This window comes from Cydia splendana, chromosome 2, assembly GCF_910591565.1.
Source record: "Cydia splendana chromosome 2, ilCydSple1.2, whole genome shotgun sequence".
NCBI lineage: Eukaryota > Metazoa > Arthropoda > Insecta > Lepidoptera > Tortricidae > Cydia > Cydia splendana.
The window spans coordinates 11128407-11151948 of NC_085961.1; the positions used below are offsets into that span (position 1 = coordinate 11128407).

The window sequence follows — 23542 nt, forward strand, 5'->3', positions numbered from 1 at the left end:
TCTATACAAAAAACAATTGCGTTATATTAAGTAATTACACACTATTACTACTTACATAAATATGTGCGCATCTATCTACTTTCGAATGTTTATTTGCGCTAAATTGATAGAAAAACTTTGTTTTATACAGAAATCACGCAAACCGTTTTGTTTTTTTATCAATGCAATACCAAAATAACGTTTTTTAATTAACTTAACATAACGCAATTTTTTGCATGGAAAGCGAACCACCTTAATGTGAAGTTCAGGGAGTGTGATCAGAGTTTAGTTCGTGTTCTTTAGTGATAAGACCGCCAATTGGGTTCCTATTCCTACCTTTAATTTATAACATTGTAATATGTACATACAATTTTTTTATTAGGGTTTCGGGGTATTCCTACTAATCACCACCAAGTTCTTACCAGTAGTAACTACTGGGATTTTTTTTCCCACCTTTTACCACTGGTAACTACTGGAAAAAAAAACCCACTAGTTACCACCAACTCGGCTTGGTGGTAACTACTGGGAATTTTTATTATTATTTAGTTTTATTATTTACAGCTACTTACGCAGAGCTGGAATATGGAATACCTACATATTCCAGCTCTGCGTCGTGTTATAATAGAACGAAATGAAGTAGCTGTAAATAATAAAACGAAATCATTTCTGTCGGTTTTTGACTGATTTGTTTGTTCGTTTGTATAAATATGTAATTAAATTTACAGTTAATAAGATAAATTTAATCCGGATAATGAGTTAATTTGTACTTAACTAGAATGAGACTCTTCTATTTTAGTTTTTACACTTATACCGGTGTACTATATGCCTAAGTTAACATATTAACAGTAACTATACGTTACTGTCTGCAACATAAATATGCGACGCACGTAATTGTATAAATAGCAAGTAAGCAATAATAGCCTATAAATATGTTATGTTTAGATTTACTTGCTCTCTTTATACTTGGATACCGAGAATATAACACATCTTCGGTAATGTCTCGTTTCACTTGATCTCCATTCGACCCTCCAACTACCAACTCATCAGATGGCGACCCATACCAGAAGAGGACCAGGAAAGCGAAGTCCACCACAGCGCATCGCATAGCAAAATGAGGATAGAAGTCAAGACAAGAAGATCACCCTAATGAAGATTCAAGTTGAAGAACCTATTTTTCAAGAAAGAAACTTACTGCGCATTTTCAAGAAAGAAGCTTCCTATTAAACAGAACCCTCCCACACATTTTGAAAACGAAAGAGAAGAAAGAAAAAGATGACCAAGGGATAAAACTCAAATTAAGAAAAAACGAAGAAAGAAGAGCGTTGTCCAGGGTTATCCCGGCTCGCAATTCAAGAGGTGTCCAGGGTTATCCCGGCCCATATCAAGAGGTGTCCAGGGTTATCCCGGCCCATGCTCGAGGGAGTCCAGGGTTAGCCCGGCCCGTCATCGTCGTCGGAGCAGAGGCAGCCACATGCAGCGTCAGCGAGTGCCACATGGAGGTGCCAGCTCGCCAGCAGCGTCACGCGACCGCCCAGCCAGCGCGGAATGCAGCGTCGACATAACCTACTTACGGGGGTACATTGCCCGCTACTAATGTAAGTTAGATATAACTTTATCATTATGTTTTAATTGTTTCGTCGCGATATATAGGAAATGTTAGGTATCCTAATTTTAGCCGTTGTATGTTATTAACCGTAGCCGCAAATTTATTATGCTATCTGAGTTAGTGTCCATTCGTGAAAGGTTAAATAAATTAAGAGAAGATATTGTAAAGTTAGGTCCAGAGAGGCGACGGAAAGAAATAGGTAGAAAGAAACTAGACGAATCAAACGAATTATATAATCGCGCGGCGGATATTGTGTCTCAGTTACAGAAGCAAACGGAAAAATATAAAATTTCAGAATTAGAGTTAGCTAATAAGCATATAAACGATATTGCCGACACTTACAGTAGGATAAAGATAACATTAAATTATTTTGATACAGAATCTCAAACAGACGGAAAAATGGCTAAGCCCAGTTTTGATGTCAAGACGGCCATCGCCTTGTTGCCCGTCATGACGGGGCAGGAGGATACCACTAAACAATTAATAGACGGTATTCTAATGTACAGTTCCATTATTAATAGCGAAACTCATCATCATCATCATCATCATCAGCCTACTCTCGTCCACTGCTGGACATAGGCCTCTCCTATTGCACGCCACTGAGCACGATTTGCGGCAACTCTGATCCAGCTCTTGCCAGCCGCCTTGCGAAGGTCATCGCTCCATCTAGTCTGAGGGCGTCCTACGCTACGTTTGCCGATGCGCGGTCTCCACTCCAGAACTCGCCTACCCCAACGGTTATCGGTTCTACGGCTAATATGACCGGCCCACTGCCACTTCAGCTTGCTAATCCGGTGGGCTATGTCGACGACTTTAGTTCTCTGACGGATGACTTCATTTCGAATACGATCCCTCAGAGAGACTCCGAGCATAGCCCTTTCCATAGCTCGCTGAGCGACTTTGAATTTATGGACCAGTCCTACCGTGAGTGTCCACGTTTCGGCTCCGTATGTCATCACGGGTAGGACGCACTGATTGAAGACTTTTGTCTTCAGACTTTGTTTCAAGTTTCAAGTTTCTTTATTTGGCCAAGTAACAAAAGAACGTTACATCTAGCAAGTCAAATACAGGGCATTGCTAAAACTAATCATGCAATGTCTTAATAGGTAGATAAAATTATACAAATCAAAATTTATTATTAACATAGTAAATGATCAAATAGGTAAGGTCAATTTCATAGTGTAAATAAAGCATGCTTAGAATTATTTTATATAAGAAAGTCATTATTTTTCATTTTATCTGTAAATTCATTGATTGAGTAAAATGGGTTACATTGAAAGAAACGTTTAAGTTTACTTTTAAATTCTATATATGTTAAATTCGTTATTTGTAAAGGCAATAGGTTGTAAAGGGTAACTTTTAGGGAGATACCTTGCTTAAATGTTTTTATTAGCTTTGTCGTAGGAACGCACAGCTTATCCTTATTACGCGTGTTATATGTATGAATGTCCTTCCGTGATTTAAAATCATTTTTACTTCTATGGATTTCTAACAGGCTATTAAATATAAATAATGAAATTACTGTCATAATTCGACTTGTTATAAAGAATTCTCTGGCTGAAGTGCCTTTGCGTAAACTAAATATGGTTCTTATAGCTCGTTTTTGTGATATAAGAATTCTTTGTACTCCAACAGCATTGCCCCAAGTAGTTACGGCATAATTTAGATGAGCGTGAACAAGTGCGTAGTAAGCCGATATAAGTGTCTTACGATTTATTAAGGGCCTCAGTTTTAATAGTGCGTAATTTCCAGAAGCAATTTTATTACAAATTTTGTCAATGTGAAATGAGTGGTTTATTTTATTGTCAATGTGATATCCTAGAAATATTGTGTTAGTTACATTTGTTAATCCTATGTCACTAGTATTTATGCTGTCAATTTTATTTTTATTTTGGTATGTCAATATTGTAGTTTTGTTAGAGTTTAAAATAATTCCGTTAGCATTAAACCATTTTCCAAGCGTTATCATGATACTCTTAATTTTCTGTTCCAGATTTAGATCTTTTAAGCCCACATGTGTATCGTCTGCAAATAGGGTAACCATAGCGTAATTAGGTATTGTGGGATTGATGACGTGAAGACTCGACGCAGCTTCCCATACGCTGCCCAGCCCAGCTGTATCCTTCTATTCGACTCTTTCTCGAAGTTGTTCCTTCCTAACTGCAGTATTTGCCCGAGGTAGACGTATTCCTGAACAACCTCGAGAACAGCCCCTTGTACTGCAATAGGTCCCGGAGCAACACGTTCGTTGAACATAACTTTCGTTTTGTCCAAATTCATCCGGAGACCTATGCGTTGAGAAGAATCAGCTAGACCGGTCAGCATATGCTCTAAATCCTGCAACGTCTCAGCCATGATGACGATGTCGTCCGCAAATCGCAAGTGTGAGATGTATTCGCCATTAATGTTAATACCATGTTCCTTCCAGTCGAGCGTTTTAAACATATCCTCCAATGCATTTGTGAACAATTTGGGGGAAATCACATCCCCTTGTCTCACACCACGATGCATGGGGATAGCCTTAGTCTGCTGGTTTTGGACTTGGACGGCCATGGTAGCTGCGTTGTACAGACATCTCAACACTTGGATATATCGCCAGTCGACTTGGCATCGCTGCAGGGAATCCAGAACAGCCCAAACTTCAATGGAGTCAAAGGCTTTCTCATAGTCCACAAATGCTAAGCACAGGGGCCGATTATACTCTTCAGTCTTCTGTATAATCTGCCGCACTGTGAAGATGTGGTCTATGGTGCCGTATCCTCCTCGAAATCCGGCCTGCTCCGGTGGCTGAAATTCGTCGAGTCTTCGTGCTAGGCGGTTCGTGATGACCCTCGAAAACAGCTTGTAGATGTGGCTTAGTAACGAAATGGGTCGGTAGTTCTTCAATAGGGCCTTATTTCCCTTTTTGAAGAACAGCACGACAACACTCCTACTCCACACCTCTGGAGTTCTCCCATCGAAGAGAACGGCGTTAAAGATGTTCTGGAGCTCCTTCAGTGCAGGTTTGCCTCCCGCTTTCAGAAGCTCAGTTGTAACGCCGTCCTCGCCGGGGGCTCTTCCATTTTTTAGCTGTCTGAGGGCCATCTCGATTTCGTCAGTGCTGATTTCTGGCAAGTCTTCGGTAAAGTGGCGGATCAATGTGGCTCTAGAATCCTCATTTTCGGGATCTGGTTGAGATGCATGCGAAGCGAAACTCAACAGGTTTTAATAGACTTCGTCCTAAAAACAAGACTTTCATCTAGCGCTAAGCTCAGATTAAAGACGTCATATAGTAGCGTAGAATTACTTGTCACGGATATGCGCACATTTTTACTACCTAAAAAATCGTCCGAATCGATTCAGGCTCAAGGCAAGGTAGGAGAACTATAGAGGCATTCGGAGCCGAGATCGAGGATCTTTTCGTCAACCTGACCATATCTCAGGCCGACGGTAACGATAGCAGGTACGATATACTTCGTCCGCTGAACGAGAAATCAGCCATTAAACGGTTTGCAGACGGTCTAGCAGACCCAAAATTAAGCACAATAATATCATGTAGGCAATTTACGTCATTGCCCGAAGCAATCAGGACGGCCATTGACGAGCACAGCTCATCACCACAACAGGATCAAGTCTTACATTATGGACGGGGACATTCTCGTAATAATTACGGGAACCGGAATGCCCACTCTGCGCGTTACAATAGGAATAAGGGCAGAGATTTTAACACAGGAAATAAAAATACATTCGGGACACGGTATTATTCCAATAATAACCGTAACACAGGTATTTCGGCACACGTCTCGACAAATAGAGTTAAACGACCGGACAATTTCGCTGACCGTGCAGCTACAGTCCACCGACCTGCGCGCGCGCCCACTCGCCCGAATACGCGTGCGCAGCACATGCAACCGTCACACGATAATGTAAAACCTAACAGGCAGTTTTTTCGTGACTAATATGAATAGCGCAATATTTAGTTATAATAAAGATAATTATAGCACAGTAACTTGTAGTATAGGTAAAACATATAAATTAAAACTCTTGGCCGACAGCGGAGTAGGCCTGTGTGCTATTAGGTACGAATATTTACAAAACAAACCCGATCTTTTCAGACAAATACAAGGACATAGCATTACTATTAAGGGAGTATGCGGAGATTTAACTTCAGAAGGATATATATATTTAGACTAAGACTTTAACGGTTTCATTTGCGAAGAAAAGTTTCATGTTTCTAAGAATATGCAATGCGCAGCCCAAGCAATTTTAGGAGAAGAATTTTTCAAACGTTACCATGCAGACATAAGTTATAAACGCAATGCACTAATTTTAGAGGACCGAGGTCAGTCCGTTTTGATACCTATGCAAGTACATTTAAATAATACGTATGTCCATAATATACCTCCGCGATGCGAAGTTATGACTCACATTACGTCACAATTAGTAGACGATTGTGTGGTAGCCGAGGAAATGCAAGCAGGCGTTTTTGTAGCAGGTGTCATTTCAAGACCAGACAAAGGTCAAATACCCGTACGGATATTGAATACGACTGATAAGCCAGTTACTTTAGATTTATCAAAGTTGAAGGTAAACCGATTATGTAATTTTGATATTTGCAATTTTGACACAGGGAAAATTAGCGTCAATAGAGTAAAAACCTTATTAGATCTTTTAAATTTACACACTTATTTAAACAAAGAGGAACAATTAAGTATAGAACAAATTTGTGCAAAATACGCAGATGTTTTTCATCTGCCAGGCGACAAGCTTACCACAACAAACTTGCTGGAGCACAAAATTAACTTAAAAGAAAATGCAAGCCCAGTATACGTAAAACCTTACAGGATACCACATGCCTTACGCAAAGAACTTCAAACGCAGATCCAAGATATTCTAGATAACGACATAATAGAAGAGACTACTTCCGAGTGGTCCAGCCCAGTTTTGCTTGTTCCTAAAAAGAGTGATAAGTTAGGAGAAAAGAAATGGAGATTGGTTGTCGACTACAGGCAACTAAATAATAGAATACAGGATGATAAATTCCCATTGCCCAACATAACAGAAATATTAGATTCCCTAGCAGGTAGCATATATTTTTCAAAGCTCGATCTTTCCCAAGGTTATTACCAACTAGCTTTAGACAAGGAATCCCGGAAATACACCGCGTTTACTACCAATAAGATGTATTCAATGAAGAGATGTCCCATGGGACTCCGAACAAGCGGTAGTGTTTTCTCAAGACTTATGACCATAGCCATGTCCGGATTAAATTACAAACAATGTTTCATATACTTAGACGATTGCATTGCCATAGGTAAATCCATAACGTCACATAACCATAACCTCACTCAAGTTTTAGAACGTTTAAGGAGCGCGAATCTTAAACTAAATCCATTAAAATGCGAATTTTTACGTAAAGAGATAATGTATTTAGGGCACAAAATAACTTCAAAGGGAGTAGAGCCCGACCCAGCGAAAGTAGATGCATTAACCAAATACCCAAGACCTCATCAGACCGGTAAAACTGTTTTAATATTGTTGATCACTTTTAAAGCAGTTTACTAAATCACTAACTGGCACATAATTATTTATTACAGCACGCTACATTTATACTATACTATTTATACTGTTTTTAATTAGTATTGAATTCTAACAATAATTTGGTGGTAACTACTGGGAAAAAAAAATCCCACCTTTTACCAGTGCTAACTACGAAGCCGAGTTGGTGGTAACTAGTGGGAATATTTTTTCCCAGTAGTTACCAGTGGTAAAAGGTGGGAAAAAAATTCCCAGTAGTTACCACTGGTAAGAACTTGGTGGTAACTAGTGGGAATAACCCGGGTTTCGTAGTCATCTAGAAACCCTTATATTTTCGCCATGTCCGCCTGTCTGTCTGTCCTAGGTTGCGATGTGCAATGAATAGTAATTTATGTATATTTGGTACACAAATTGCTTTAAAGCTGTTGGAATAGTACTTATTATTCCGGAAATTATCTCATGAGGCGGTAAATTGGAGGTACACATTCACCAACGCCATCTTTTCATAGTGAGTCTTTTGATTTGATCTCCCATATATTCGAAACATAAACTGATCGAAATGTACGGTATTCCATTGTCCGAAAATGTTTCCGTGGATTAATAATAAACGTACGCAATAAATATTTCATATATATATATAAGGCAGGCCATTCATCGCAGTTATTTGTAACTAATGTGGTATAAAAATGTGCTCACGAGAGTGCTGACTTATCAAAAAACAAGGAAAGAGAAAATATTTTATTTTTCGTTATCATTTAGTAACATAGAGACTTACCTAAGGGAAAAAATACTAAGATTGTGCTGATCAGGATAACAGGCGCGATTGAATAAAATGTTGATTTAAAAAGGAATGGTTGAAGGGTGATCGTTGTCCATTTATTAACGGCAGGCGGTAAGCACCTACCTGCCAGGAATGTTGCGGATGCAGATTTTTTTACACCCGCGGATGCGGATGCGGATATTTAAAGGCTCACATCCGCGGATGCGGATGAGGATGTCAAGATTAGTTACTTAAAAAACGTCGAATATTACATTTTAGTAATTTTTATACAAAAAAAAACGATACGTTTAGTATTTGAGCAAGAATATAAGTGCGTTCTATGTAATAAACAGTAACTTGGCCGACTTTTCAGAATCTAGACGATTTCGTTATAGGCAATGACGAAATTACCTAGTACTTACTTACGCCGCCGCTAAGACGTTCCTGTACCGACTTGTTCGACATCCGCATCCGCATTAAGCTCCGCATCGATTTTATGCGGATGCGGGTGCGATGCGGATTTCGAAAATAATGCGGAAGTTCCGCGGTTGCGGATGCGGATATTCGCAACATCCCTGCTACCTGCCTACTAATAGTTTCTCAATCGTGGGTTGGACATGAAGTTTAGTCCAAAAACAAAGCTAAACTTAGTATGATTCTCTCTTTACTTGGAAAATATCATCCCACCATCTGTGACATCTGTGTTAACCATGATTCTAGCAAATAAATTATAAATAAATAAAAAATATCAATATCAAGTAATTTACTTAAGTACAGTAAGCTGTAGACATAACTAGGGAATGCAAATCGGTTATTTTTTGTATGGAAATAACCGCGGTTTCGGTTAATAACCGATAATTTCCATACCAAAAATAACCGAAAATAACCGATTTGCATTCCCTAGACATAACTGACCCCCCTGCAAACACATGTTTCTATCTGGAGTCAGTTATCTCTGTAGTTTACTGTAAATTATGTGCAATTACTTATTATTGCAAGAGGGTTTTTAACTAAGTTTTTTACCTACATATTATGTATCTGTCTAAAATAATCTCTATCTAAAATAAATTGAGTTAATTCGAAGTCTCAAACGAAGCATTACATAGCTTATGTATTTCTCCCTTATTCGCTCTTATATTTATATCATAAACGAAATTGACGTCAATATTTGTGCAAATACCTTCAGGGAAGGGTGTTGCGGGCTTCACGGTTTGATTTTTGGTGTTGTGAACACGCGCACAGTAGCTATATTATTACATTGATAGATCAAAGGACATTGATTGCGAGTTTTCGCTCCTATCGCAAATTTTATCATTCCAAAGTACGAATATAAGATTACGTGGGATGATATTTTCCAACTAAAATTGGAATGATATAAATTAAAAATAAAATACCTCAAGTTGTGGAACATCTACTACTTATATAAAGAAAATTAATGATGTTTTATACTATCTGTGTCTAATTCATTATTGAATTGGGCTTATGTATGATACCATACATTGTCATTTAAAGTAAAAGTACTCAAAGCTACTGATATAGATAGTGTTTCATTGGTCCTTAGTTGAGAGAAGACAGGCATGACATTTTAAATTAAATTCTGATATTGCTTATTTAGTTCTAATTGTTATTTACAAGTAAGGTCAAAAAGGGCAGTAATAGTAGATTGTTAACCAAGGGTTGAAAGGCACCCATTTCTGTCGAGGTAGTTTGGCGCTCGAACGCAGTGAGAGCGCCAATAGTCCGAGACGGAAATGGTGCCTTTCACCCGAGTTAAACACTCTACTTTTCATATCGAATGCGAGGAAACCAAACAAGACAAGGCAATTTCGCAAAATCAGTAATTGAAGTACCCAATAGACCTACGGCCATGATATTTTTCCTTAGGACTTACTTGCAATCGGAGACTTTACATGTGTGAAGATTAATAACCCCTAGCGAAAATCATTTAGATTGCAATATTTACGAAAACACACATTTTTTAACAAACTGCAGTAATTTTAAAATGATTTGTTCATTATAGTATGAAAATCAGCGGGATTGCCTCTTACTTTTTAATTTTATACTTTTTCGTTCTAAAAGCCGCAACAGACTACCAGACCGCACCGCGACCTTGGTGCGCCGCACCACGTAATAACATAATAAAAGTATTTTAAATATTAAATAACAATTAAATTAATAATAAAAGATTTTTTTATCTTGTATTTTATTTATTTTCATGAATATAGTGCTAAATAACTTTAAAAACCAATTTAATATCGTACAAACGTTTAACTGTGGCTGTATAAGATTCTGCCTTTGCTCATTTACGCAAGTGTAAGGTTTAAAAAAATAGTTTTGGTGTATTCCTTTTGGTTCCCGCCTTATGAAATCGAGTAAATAGAATTCAACGAAAGAAATCAAGAATAATTTGTTTTTAACAATTTACTTACATCATTTTTTATAAAAAAAAGGATCAATGTGGGATTAGTAAAATTAAACAATTACCAATTGTTACAGGCGAGGAAATAAAGACACTATTTTTCCATTTTGTTTCCACCCAGTTGTTCGTGGGACGGGGACGCAGAGGAGTACACCACTTTTCTGCGCTAGAGCATAAACGTATCACTTTCTGCGCACCTTTTAGAACAACAACGACCCACTTTCAGAGCATGAGATATGAAAAATGTTTTTCTTGTCTTATGACGTTATTTATAAACGCTCTACAAGCCTTAATTAGCTAGCTATTAAAAGTTTGTCTATATCTGTCATTTTGACTCGTGTACTTGTATGAAAGGGATGAAACATAAATGACCAAATTGAGGCTTGTAAAATTTCATGAAAAAGAAGGTTAAATATTATTTCAGAATGGGAGTGGATTAAATTTTGCTGTAGGTACATGTAACCGGTAACGGTATAGTTTACGATTTACGAGAAAGGGTGCGGGGTGAAGGGAGGGTGTTTTAAATAAAGAACAACAATTTAAGCATAAGCTAACGTGATAGATTTTATTCCAACAGGGTAAGTATGATAATAATATCTAGGCGACCATCGGCTCCATTTAATTATTCTTGAAAATCTCTTAAAATTCTAGCGATTTCAGTATTGGCCCGTAAAACTGATTAATATTGCTCGCTAGCTCGATCCCGTTTCTCGGCCAATCTTGAGAAGCACGGCGAGCCCGTAAAAAGCTCGGAAATGTCCACTTATCGTTTACGGAGTATCACTGTGTGTGTGACTGTTCTTCTATTGTTTCCGGCCTCATACTAACATCATTAATATCATTATCATTATACATAATTATTGACTTCAATAGAACAAAGTTTGCTAGTAGGTACGTGTACACAATTAATGTTACCTACTTAACTAAGCAATCACTTAAAGTTTTAATTAATTTTGAACAGATAATTAACGTTTCTGATATCTTAGTAGGTTTTTTACCTATGCTTAAACAAAACTTACAAACCTCCCAAGTAACATTTTAGTCCTATAATTTTAGTTTTTATCGCTAAAAGCTTGTATAGACGTCGTATTAAGGTTTCAGAGGTGACCACCTGTCGTATAAAAGCGCTTGGCAACACCTTTTTGCTCTATAGGCTTATACAGCTAATATATTCTATAAGCAATTGATGTAAAGGTTTATTTCATCATTTTATAGAGCCGTTATAGGCGTGTACTATAACAGGTTCAAATATAACCACTATAGAGCAATATTACTGTATAATAGTATTTGGAATCACTTTTATGCAACTAATTTGCGCTATTAAGGTTCCCTGCCAAGCCGCTATAGTTTTGTGTTTTAACAGTGACAAAAACCCAACTATACAACGATTTTAGGATATAGTGGCTTTAGAGATCACTGCTATAGTACATAATACTTTAGTAGTTTGCGCTATTAAGGTTCCCTGCTAGCCGCTATAGTTTGGTGTTCTAACAGTGAAAAAACCCAGCTATACAACGATTTCAGGATATAGTGGCTTTAGAGATCACTGCTATAGTACATAATACTTTAGTAGTCATATGAACACTATTATAGAACTGTTTTGCTATATAGTAGCGTTTTTGGGACATATTTAAAGCGTTAAAAAGCGCTTTAGTAGTTTTTAAATCCCTATTATATCTCATCGCTGTAAACGTCACAATGACTCTTTTATATCACAAAACTGTTGTATAGTGGTTTTGTTTTTTCTTTTAAAAGACAACAGCGTTATAGTTGAGTTTTTATGTCTTTTATAAACCGAGTTAGATACATAAAGGTAGAAAACGACTACTTGTAAATGATAAATTTGATCTGTAATTGCTACTTATATCTTGCTTATATAAGTTCAGGCCTAAGCCACATAATGTGGTTCCGTACAAAATATTTTTATATTTTAATGAATTGATAAAAAAGACCCCAGTGATATTAGTGACTGTAGGTGAGATTTATCATCAATGATTTAATACAAGCATAAAATCGTGACGGTTTAGATATTTATCGACATCCATTATTAGCACATTTTATTTACCAATCACACTGAAAAAGGAAACAACAGTAATGACTACATCTAAATTAAAAAAAAATCCTATATCTTTCTAAAGAGTTTGTAGGTGTAACTGGGTCACAGCAAAATTCTTTTGGAACCCTAATTTTAATCATGATGGCGGTGAATATTTCGCCGTAAGTTCTATAGTTAGCCTATAAAAGCGTCGGATTTACTTCTTGGCTGTATAGTAGTAACTATGGTGAATATCATAATATTTTATTAAATTATTTTATTAAAAACATAAATAAATCGAGGGGGCATTTAAAATTCCTCATTAAACTAATACTATTCTAACGGTAAAACTTCCGTCCCATACACTTTTTGCACTAAGGACCGAATTATTCGACATCTAAATGGCGCATATTAATATAAAGTCTTTACTTATCACCATTTTACTTAGTACCGTTTTGGTGAAGTAAACACACAACAAAATCACTCACAACAGTTGATGGAAAACTTGATAGCAAATTTCGTAGTAAAGGAACTATGAATTCTACAATAGTATAAAAAAGCACTATAATACAATTTCAAATACTACTATAGTATAAAACAAGCACTATAATGGAATCTCAAATGCCACTATAGTATAAATTAACACTATAATGGCGTTACTGACAACAAATTAGCACAAAAGTGATCATCACATCACTTTTATAGACCTAAAACGTCACGACTGACACTGCTACAGGTCTACTATATCACTGAATGGCACATAAGATGCGCCATTTCGGCTTTATACAATCTTCTTTGGTCTTTTATAGGACCTTAGGTGGTATTTGGGAAACGTTCTATCGACTACTATAGAACCACAAATTGTTACTTGGGCTCATATTACAGCCGACATTGGGGCACTTTGCTCTCTGGCGGAACTCGCGGATATGAGGTGGTCTCCAAAACATCTTTATCGCACATTTTACACTAAACTTTTGCTATAGTTACCTTAAAAACAACAAAACAAAACATTTTTTTACTTACAAACTAATTAAAAAATAAACTGTACGTCAAATGGCGGCAAATGAAAACTTTTTTCTCGCACGTCACGCATCCATAGTTTTTTTTTTAATTCAGAGACAGACTAGAGTTGGGGTCGATTGTCATGTCGTTCGATACCAACTTACATGCGAGATTTGTCAAAATTGTATGCAATTGACATTTTATTTCGAATTAAACGTCATCTCAACTGATATTAGAATAGGGGTCAAATCAAATTGCTTTTTTTTTCAGAGATGTTCGAAATTTGAATGTCGTTACCAAATCGATTTTGATTTAAAGATGGTCAATTAAATCTTGTCAGTAGAAAAAGGCACGAAATTCAAATTTTCTATGAGACGATATCCCTTCGCGCCTACATTTTTCAAATTTGCCGCCTTTTTCTACTGACAAGATCTGCTTGACCAACTTTATATTACAACATTTTCACAGATAAGAAAATTACTGTTACAAAACAGTTTCTCATAATGTTGGTCTGTATTTACGAATTTCGAAGGCATCATAGAGAGTTTATGATATGTGTGTAGATAAATATATATACCTACCTATAATTATATGCTCTTGCATATTCGCATGATTGAGAGAAACATGACGAAACTTCGAAAATTGGATTGCAGTAGTAATGCCGATAAAATTGGGCTCTTTAGCAGTGTTCAACACCAAGTGAGTATCTTGGGCGATCTCTTATCGTTTTTTACTCAAAATTTAAAACATTCTTTGATATCTCATTAAATCAACAAATTAAATAATCAAACCTCAAAATGTATCACTTAAAAACGTGACCACATACTCGACTCAACTTTAGGAGACGTTCTCACGCTCAGACAAGCTTTATAGGTACACTGTCATTTGAAAAGAAGCCATATTCGTTAGTAAATAGAATTCATTTTCGCATGTAAAATCTACTTCCAGTCTCATAATCTGTTCCTTTTCACCTCTGAATAAGCGAAAACAACTTTGCTTCATAGGGAAATCTGGGCTAGCGAGTTGGATGCGACAGAGTTTGTCTAATTAGGCTTGCCGAGCAGATTTCAACTTTACAGAACTTTGACGCACTAAATATCTCTTTGGGATTTCGTCGGATGGGCTGATCGCTGCATGCCAAGGCTGCGTTAACTGCATTATTGCATTTATTGCAGTTTGCCAAGAGATGAAAATGGCACTCGTTTCAATTGATATGGTTATTTCTGGAAAAAAAATTACGCTTTCGCATGTCGTATCTATTATCATCGCAGATTATTGCATTCGCGAGGGAATAATAATACAACAATAAATAATAAAATAAATAAATATTATAGGACATTTTTACACAAATTGACTACCCACAGTAAGCTCAAGAAGGCTTGTGTTGTGGGTACTCAGACAACGATATATGTAATATTTAAATACTACATAGAAAACAACTATGACTCAGGAACAAATATCTGTGCTCATCACACAAATGAATGCCCTTACCGGGATACAATAAATCATAATTTAGATATTATATACTTAGATATTATATATAAATGTGATTGTACCTTTCATCTAAAAACCATAAGTATTTTTACTTCACGAGCTTTCTCAGTGGCGAAATTGTTATCAAAATAAAATGTTTTTAGGTTTTACTAAACTGTGATTCGGTGAAACTAGGGGCTTTTGACACTTGATTTTTGTAGTGTGATTTATTTATTAGGTACCTATTTACTACATGGACAAGGCCAATTTTCTTTCTCATTAGTTATTTATTATCTTCCTCGTAACTAGGAAATTTACAAACCTTATTCTCATAACAAGAGAACAAACCACATCACGCGGTTCATTTAAGCGGCTGTTTATTCGACCTTCTATTACCTAATTTTGTGCCTAGATATTTGTCTTCTAATTGCTAACGTATACTTTTTCAAACCAATACCTACTAAGATTCTTAGAAAAAGAAGAAGAAAACAATGCTCATCTTCCTGCAGGCGCACAAGTGATTGTGAATTTTCATCACCTGGCACTACTTTTCCCCCAAATAAAACGCCTGGCATTGTTATATTTGAATTAAATACATAATTAGCTATCATATCACACCAAACACAGAGCTCTATAAATTGCACACCTTCAATTGATTTTACAACCACTTTGTTGCTCATCCACTCCCACACCCACCGCTAAACAGCTGCCAGGCGCCCGGATTAATTAATAATGATAGTATGGCATACTAACTAGAGGCATTTCGTTGCTCTATAAATTGCATACCTGTTGCCGTGGCTAGCTCTTAGACCACATTGAGATCAGTCCGGTTTCCTCACGATGTTTTTCCTTCACCGAAAAGCGACTGGTAAATATCGAATGATATTTCGTACATAAGTTCCGAAAAACTCATTAGTACGAGCCGGGGTTTGAACCCGCGACCTCCGGATTCAAAGTCGCACGCTATTACCGCTAGGCCACCAGCGCTTCTTTCACTTCCACCCTAACAAAATAATATACCTAAATTCATAAAAACATGAAATGATAAAATTGCCAAACACAACTAGAAAACTAATGATGTTCCTAAATATTTTTGATTTGTGTTTTTAAGAAGTTTCAGTAACAAACAATGTAAGAATAAGGTCAACTTGGCTAATTCCGCCATACCCCTCCATAAGCGTTTTTCTCGAACAACGAACAATATTGATAATTTCGTCGACAAAGCTTTTTCCCACGATTGAAAATTAAAGAAATATATGCTCGTGGACGGAATAGCCCCTATGACGGAATTAGCTACATTGGCCTTACCTACAATATTTTTCATAAATGTGATTATTAAACACCTGGTCTATATTAATCTCTTAGGTTGTAGAGATAATTGGTTAATACCTAACCTACTTCTTCACACCTTAAAGGCAATAGCTAAACCCCGAGCCATAAGCATAAGCAAATGTAAGCAATTCGTCACACACGCAGCACGGGAACTCCATTTTCCGGATCATTTGACAGGTCAAACTAAGGGTGCTGTGGCCTGCATGGTGGCGAAATCTTCAAATCGGACGCTCAATAATATTTTTATTTTCACCCACAATTATAATATTCCTATTTATTGAGAATCGAATTTCGGACACAGAATTCAACCAAGTGGGTCCAGTGGAAACTATATAGGTACTTTAGTTATACCTATTTCATTTAAGTCAAAGAATAATGTTGTTGGGTTCACAAATGACTAAAGAGTGATCACAGAACAGAACAAATGGTTCTGACATAACAAAAAAAAAAGTTCGAATTAATAATCTCGTCCATTTTTAAATGTCCGGTAAAAATAGGGGGGCTTAGCCAATTGTATCTAGTATATTTATGAAAACAAGGCATATTTTTTATATACTTATCCCAAAAGCTTTATGTTGCCAATAAAATTCACTCCGTGAATTTGTTATTGGGGTTTGTCCAAACATTTGTATTACGAACAAAAGTGAACAACCGCGCGAAATCGCTTTTCCATACAAACGTAGTCCTTATTTTCTCTCTGGATATTAACTGTAGGTACGTTACGTTCCGTCCCTTAGTTTGAATATTTAAAATTTGTAAGCAACTATTATAGTACCTATGCAAACCCATGTCCATTTCTAAAAATATACATTATTCAAATTTTACTTTCTTTGGACCCGGGTATGTCCTTAAACTACGTCCAAGACCATCGGTGGACGGGCAGCAGCGTCCCTCAAATTCGGTGTACTCGACTGCGATCGCCAACCCGTCTGCCAAGCGTGGCGATTATGGCATTCACCCCCCATCATGCACAATAAAACCACGGCCCCGAGGTTCCGGCGACCCCCGGTGCTCTGGCTATGGTAGCGGTCAGGGCATTAGCGGGGTCAGGGGTGCTAAGAATCTCCGGCAATGATCCGGCTACCCGCCCCGATGACGACTGGCCCTGGTAACACACAACATACGCACTATGAGGACTGACGAAAAGATCTGCGAGCTAGAAGAAGAACTGAGCAGGTTACACTGGGACATTGTAGGGTTGTGCGAAGTCCGTAGAGAGGGGGAGGACACAACAACCCTGAAGTCTGGTAACTTGCTCTACCACCGGGAGGGCGACCAACAGTCCCAAGGTGGTGTCGGGTTTCTCGTTCACAAGTCCCTCGTAAACAACATAATAACCATCGACAGTGTGTCGAGCAGGGTGGTATACCTAATACTAATTTCGCTGTAATTTCGCTGAAGGTCATTCAGGTATACGCACCGACCTCGTCACACTCCGATGATGAAGTAGAGGCTATGTATGAGGACGTAAGTAGGGCCATACACACTTCTAAAACCTATGTACTTTACTGTTGTTATGGGGGACTTCAACGCAAAGTTGGGCAAGAGAAGCGGTGATGAGTTGAGAGTGGGGAAATTTGGGTATATATGGGCAACGGAACCCTAGGGGTCAGAGGCTGGCCGACTTTCTGGAGAGAGAGGAACTCTTCATGATGAACTCTTTCTTCCAGAAGCCGCCTCACAGGAAATTGACCTGGATGAGTCCTGACGGTTCCACGAGAAACGAGATAGACTTCATCATGACTGTCAAGAAACGGATATTCAGTGATGTCTCTGTGATCAACAGGGTAAATAAAAGACCGGTAGTGATCACCGAATCGTAAGAGGCTCACTAAATATAAATATTAAACTTGAAAAGTCCAGCCTGATGAAGTCTACACTCCGACCTACTCGAGCCCATGTTCAAAACCCCGAAAGCTTTCAACTCGAGCTCTCTAACCGCTTTGCTTGCCTAGAGAAATTGGCTTCAGTGGACGAAATCAACGACGGGCTAGTGGAGACTGTCCACATAGTAGGGTCTAAGTTTTTTAGACCCCGCCGTAAAGATAGACCTCAGAAATTGACCGAGAAAATCTTAAACCTCATGGCTGAACGACGCTCGCTACAGTTGCAGTCTCCCGATGACGCGAAGTCATATAGGCAGCTCAATAGACGTATATCTAAGTCCTTGCGACATGATCTGCGTCTCTTACTAACCGTATTAAAGAGTCTATTGAGCGAAACCAAGGCTCCAAAGTGTTCGCAAAGGACAAGTCTATTGGGCAAAGCCAGCTGACAAAGCTGAAACGGGAAGATGGCAGCATAGCATCGAGCAAAGCGGAGGTTTTAGGCGAGACCGAGAGGTTCTATGGACAGTTATGCACTTCGATCGCAAAGCTCGTTGGCAGCTTGGTAGGAGATCCAAGAGTCAAGCTGTCCCGACATTAGACCGAAGATATCCCGGACATTAGTCTGTACGAGATTAGGATGGCCCTGAAGCAGCTTAAGAACAACAAGGCGCCGGGCAAAGACGGAATCACTTCAGAGCTTCTGAGAGCGGGTGGAACACCGGTACTTAAATTCCTCCAGAAGCTCTTTAATTCCGTCTTGTCCGCGGGCAAAACGCCTGAAACATGGAATAGAGGCGAGGTGGTGCTGTTTTTCAAAAAAGGTGATAACAGCCTATTGAAGAACTACAGACCCATCATGCTTCTGAGCCATGTCTATAAGCTGTTTTCAAGGGTCATCACGAACCGTCTTGAACACAGACTTGATGACTTCCAGCCTCCCGAACAAGCCGGTTTCCGAAAAGGCTATAGTACCATAGACCACATCCATACGCTGCGGCAAGTTATACAGAAGACCGAAGAGTATAACTTGCCATTATGCTTAGCGTTTGTGGACTATGAGAAAGCCTTCGATTCGGTGGAAACATGGGCGGTGCTTGAGTCTCTTCAGCGATGCCATATTGACTATCGGTACATCGAAGTGTTGAAGTGTTTGTATAGTAACGCCACCATGTCGGTCCGAGTACAGGAGCAGAGCACGTAGGCGATTCCATTGCGAAGAGGCGTAAGGCAGGGAGACGTTATCTCTCCGAAACTGTTTACTGCCGTAATGGAAGACGCCTTCAAGCTCCTGGAATGGCAAGGACTTGGCATCAACATCAACGGCGAATACATCACTCACCTTCGGTTTGCCGACGATATCGTAGTCATGGCAAAGTCGATGGAGGAACTCAGCATGATGCTCGATGACCTTAACCGAGTTTCACAACGGGTGGGCTTGAAAATGAACATGGACAAGACGAAACTTATGTCAAATGCCAATGTTGTGCCTATCCCAGTCTCTGTTGGGAACTCGGTACTCGAAGTTGTTGACTCGTACATCTACCTAGGACAAGTAGTCCAATTAGGTAGGTCCACCGGGCAGGCAGCGTTCGGGAAACTACGTAATGTCTTTTCGTCCGACATACCTCAGTGCCTCAAGACGAAAGTCTTTAATCAATGTGTGTTACCAGTGATGACTTACGGCTCCGAAATGTGGTCTTTCACTATCGGCCTCATCTCAAAACTCAAAGTCGCTCAGCGAACTATGGAGAGGGCTATGCTCGGAGTTTCTTTGCGTGATCGAACCAGAAATGAGGAGATCCGTAGACGAACTAAAGTCACCGACATAGCCCACCGGATTAGCAAGCTGAAGTGGCAATGGGCAGGCCACATTGCACGTAGAGAAGATGGCCGATGGGGCCGAAAAGTGCTCGAGTGGAGACCACGGACTAGCAAGCGCAGCGTAGGACGTCCACCCACAAGATGGACAGACGACCTTGTTAAGGCCGCCGGAGGACGCTGGATGCGGGTCGCTTCCAACCGGTACGAATGGAGGTCCAAGGGGGAGGCCTATGTTCAGCAGTGGACGTCTTATGGCTGAGATGATGATGATGAATTTCTATTCCATGGCATTACATACTTATTAAAAACTTCTCAAGACTCCATTCAGGGCAATAATTCCTAACTTTTTAAAACAGGTTGCGTGTTATTTTTATTAAAAGTATGCGCTTGAATTGTAGTTTTTCTTCCGTAAGGTAAAAAACGACGCTCTTAAAGCCAAAGTTCATGTCGACCTCTACCTATCAAAGCTGGGAACTTTACCGTCTTTTTGAACTAAAAAGATGCAGACAACTCAAAAGTGACAAAAACTATTATTACGCCAGCAGCATTATTTTCATATTTATATATACCAGTAAATCATATAAAATTGTTAGATGCCCTTTTCTCAGTTTTGTAATAAACATGGTGTGACAGAGCGACATGTACATTACACCTAGAAATTCAGATTTTTCTTTTTATTTAGTTATTATTTTGATATTTTGTTAGACCAGTAGTCAAATTTTTTTGTTAAGGACAATGCTCCACAAAACTACATTTTGTTTGACTGTGGAGTATCACTATAGGTGCTATACTTAATAAAAATTAAATTTAAAATTATATGTAAGTACTTACGAAAGTGGCTTGATACCTATTTATAAATGTTTAAGGTTCACTGCTTTCAAGGGACAACTATGTAGGTTCCTACGGAGTGCGGGTTACCTTCATCAAACTGAACGCCCGTGGGAATGTATCGAGCTAACTCGTCACACCTAGGTCCTACGAAGCCTCACTTATCGGCCAGCAACTTAGATACCCCAAGGAGCACTTGGCCCTTTAAGGACAGAGTCTTGGCCGAATATTACTTCTTAAACATCAATCGAAAGTTTAGATTGATTTCTGAGCATATTAATAGATTAATGAATATAGCAAGTTAATCATAACTATTAGAAACTTTAATGAACCATGGCCTCCAAAGAATTTCTAATAGCCAGCTCTATATTGGCAAATTGTACATGCCTGTCTCCTACAACTGCGTAACATGGCAATTTAAGTTTTGATAACTAATAAGAACTTTATGCTAGTTAACCGTTAGTTAAACGTTGCCTGAACAGCTCTCTGGAGGTTTCATTACCGTGGTGAAAACTACGAGCGATATGGTTATGAAGAACAAAGGATGGTTGATACTAGAGTCTGGCTAGCCAAAAATTGTTGACAGATATTTCGTTGTTGTATCACCAATTGTCTATGATTAAAAAAAAAGCTAAAAGTCAGTTGTCAATTTACGTCATTCATTCAAATTGTTTGCGGTTTATAAGGGGTTTATTTTAAATAATATTAATAATTTCTATACTGAGTGAGGTTCGCAAACTATTATTTAAGCTCGTAAATAATTACGACAATGTGCAAAGTCGACGTGTAGCGTTGTATAACGAAAAACTGCAATGTTTACAACTCCTAAACAAATGTAAACAAATTAGGAGGTTGGTGCTCTATAAATATTTTGATACTTAGTATTTAGCATATTTGGCATAGTACTTATGATTTTTATTGGTGATGGATTAATATTAAATTACGGTATTATCGAGCTAGGTCTTATTTACACTACTTTTCATTTTTCGCCTTGTTACAATGGTATATAGTGAGATAGTGTTAACATATGTGTTTACCGTTTACTGTACGTTACATAGTGGTAGAAATTAAGTGAGCTGACTTTGAGTGCACGTCAACGTATATTTAACTTATACCCTTAGGTACCTTACGTGTGCACAGAAAATCAAAAATATTCTCTAGTATCAAAACTATAATTCCTACTACACAAAGTGTGACCAGCCCAAGATTTTTTGAATTTCCCGCCAAAACTTTGGGTAATATTTCAGTAGCCCGACTCTAGTACCTAAGTATTATAATTAACTAGCACACCTGCGTTCGTTGATAACTTTTCTTCGATAAAATACATTTTTCCCATGTACGGTCCGTGACTATATTTATTAGGTACCGTAATATCAGGTAACTATAGTCCTTAAGTACCACTATGGTCCAGTTTTTAACGTTGATTATTAACGAGCCTTTATGATATGTACTCGTTACATTTATTTTGGAACATATATAGACCGCGGGCCAGGCGCAAATTTCGTCAGTCATCGCCTCCCGGGTGAAAACTCGTATAGTGGTTAACGGCCGTATATGATGAACCCTCGAGGACGTCAGCTGCCGCTCCGTTGGTGGGTTGAGGAATGGCAGCCACCGAAACACGTAAAAAAAAAACTTTTCAGTCATCGCCTCCCGTTTGATACTTTGTCGGTTGAAAGTTTAGGTGCTATAGTTAATAAAAAAATCGTCAGCCGTTTGTATCGCGGTGAAAACACCGTCAGCTGTGCACATGAACATATAAAAAATATTTTTTTATTCAGTCATCGCCTCCCGTTTGATACTTTGCCAGACGATAGTTTAGGTGCTATTGTTAATAAAAACAATCGTCAGCCGGTTGTATCGCGGTGGAAACACCGTCAGCTTTACACCTGAACATGTAATTTTTTTTTTTCAGTCATCGCCTCCCGCTTGATACTTTGTCAGATGATAGTTTAGGTGCTATTGTTTATAAAAACAATCGTCAGCCGGTTGTATCGCGGTGGAAACACCGTCAGCTGTACACCTGAACATGTAAAAAAATATATTTTTTCAGTCATCGCCTCCCGCTTGATACTTTGTCAGATGATAATTTAAGTGCTATTGTTAATTTAAAAAATCGTCAGCCGGTTGTATCGCGGTGGAAAGAGCGTGAGCAACTGTGCACATGAACATGTAACAATTAAAAGTATTCTTACAACAAGCCTATAGCTAAGTGGGTATAATTCTAGTATTACATTTAACCTATTGTACAAATATGAGCCCAAAACACGCCCAAAAAGGCAAAAAATCTAAATGAAAATCAGTGTTTTCTTTGTACGGTTTGAATACCTACATTTATAATATCTTTGCGCCTTTTATTACTATATTCAGTGTTGAAAGGAGTTCTGGCGTGCTGCTTTAGTGTTGTGCTTTATATATTATATAACTGACGAACAGTTAGTACAGTCCTTAGAATGACCTTCGTTTTTCGGGAAAATTCGGACGTAATCCCGTAATAGAAAATTTAGTTGCAATCCAACACCCAAAGATTGCAGTCACCTTTTCAGCCTTAAACTATATAGAGTAATTAATACCACTATAACTAATAGGTAAATATTTAATTTCATATTTTTTGGCAATTAATTTAATGGGTAGATACACATCTCAAAAAGGGTATTTCTGTAAATAGTCAATCACGGGAAATTATACTGCCTTGAGCTGTCCCCTATCCTATCGTTCTGGCTTCAACCGATTATCATGTTTTGAAACTTTTAAACTGTCGTGACGTGTCTTTTTATTAAAAAACGCTTTAAAATAAATTAGTAACTATTACTTGTGAAAGCAAAATAATGTAAACTATCGTATGTATGTATTTATTATTAATTGTATAATTTTTGACAATGTATTTCTGTGTTTTTGACCTGTGCTATTATGAATGAATAAATTTTATCATCAAGTATGT

General features: G+C 38.1%; 1 protein-coding gene, 1 long non-coding RNA gene and 1 pseudogene across 3 annotated transcripts in view; all 3 read left to right on the top strand.

Moving 5' to 3' along the window:
* The window catches only part of LOC134804124 (uncharacterized), a 181357-nt gene that overhangs the window by 122231 nt on the left and 35584 nt on the right, over positions 1 to 23542 (top strand). The gene's annotated exons all lie outside the window — the stretch shown is intronic.
* Positions 1 to 23542, top strand: part of LOC134804042 (uncharacterized) — a 126721-nt gene that overhangs the window by 70140 nt on the left and 33039 nt on the right. The window lies entirely within an intron of this gene.
* Positions 1985 to 10863, top strand: LOC134800233 (uncharacterized; annotated as a pseudogene).